The following is a 1,172-nucleotide window of genomic DNA, read 5'->3' as shown; positions in this document are numbered from 1 at the left end:
CACAATACATGTTAAGGTTACCTTAGCACACAGTGCACAACACAAGTCAACCTGTTAAGAACCGTAACTATTCAGTACATGGAAAGCCCGTCTTCTACCTCCCAGGCAATGGAACTAACAGCACACACCAGTAGTCTAGGGCAAGAATAGCATAGCCTATTGACAATCAAGGGAAAATTATGAAGCTTGAATACAACTTATCTGGAGTAAGTGGGTGGCAATGAGGGATACCACCTTTTAATCCTATGTAATGGGAACTTTAATGATCACATGTAGTTAGGACTTCAATGGCCTAAAAAACAAACAACTTAGAGTTGCCATATTTCAATAGTCTTCAGTGAGAGAGATTAAACCCAAAGCAGCAAGAAAACAGTCAGCACTATTGACAATTAGTAATGTTAGCACTGGGCACAAAGCCCTTCCTTGGATGGATTAGGACCAGATGTGTAGCAGCCTGACCCCCTCAGCTGTTCATTTTGATTAAATAAGTCTTGCACCTGTGATGCAAATTTTGTTCAGAAACCAGAAGTACATTTGTTGCTTTGAACACAAAGGGACACTGTCAAGAGGCAGCCAGTTTTGGAAGCAATTAGTTTGGGGGAGGGGAGACAACTTCTGACTTAACTCCTCAGCACCTGGACTATCATTTCAAATACTAAGTGCCAATTTAGAATGCATCAGTGCTAGAAGCTTAGCTATTAATATAGATTAAAGTGACAGGACAGTATCAGTATTTGACATACTTGATCATCTTTTGTAGAATACCAGATGTCAAAGTTCCCAAAAATTCAAATAAGTCAGTCTTTGTGGTTTTAGTTGCTTCAGAGTTAAGTGAAATTCACAGAAACAGGGTGAGACCTCAATGAGAATCAAGGAGGCTGTGCCAACAATGACTAATCTTTTCATAACAAGTTCAGAAACCTTCAGCAGCAGTTGTGCAAATATTCAAGCTGCTTTTGGGCAACTGTTTGCACTGTGGATTAATCTACCATACTGTAAATTGCAGCTAACTACAAATATTAAAACTACACTAGAGATTAAAAATTGCCAAGAAAGTGAGTGTGAAAGTATCCTTGATAGGACCCATCTTAGTATTAAGATCTGCCAGATTATGTTTAATCTTATACTACTCCAACTACATCACATTCTACTGAAATATGCAAGCCAGTAAA

Source organism: Malaclemys terrapin, chromosome 8 (genome assembly GCF_027887155.1).
Source record: "Malaclemys terrapin pileata isolate rMalTer1 chromosome 8, rMalTer1.hap1, whole genome shotgun sequence".
Taxonomy (NCBI): Eukaryota; Metazoa; Chordata; order Testudines; family Emydidae; genus Malaclemys; species Malaclemys terrapin.
The sequence above is the reverse complement of the archived record's forward strand: the minus strand, read 5'-3'. Positions refer to the sequence as shown.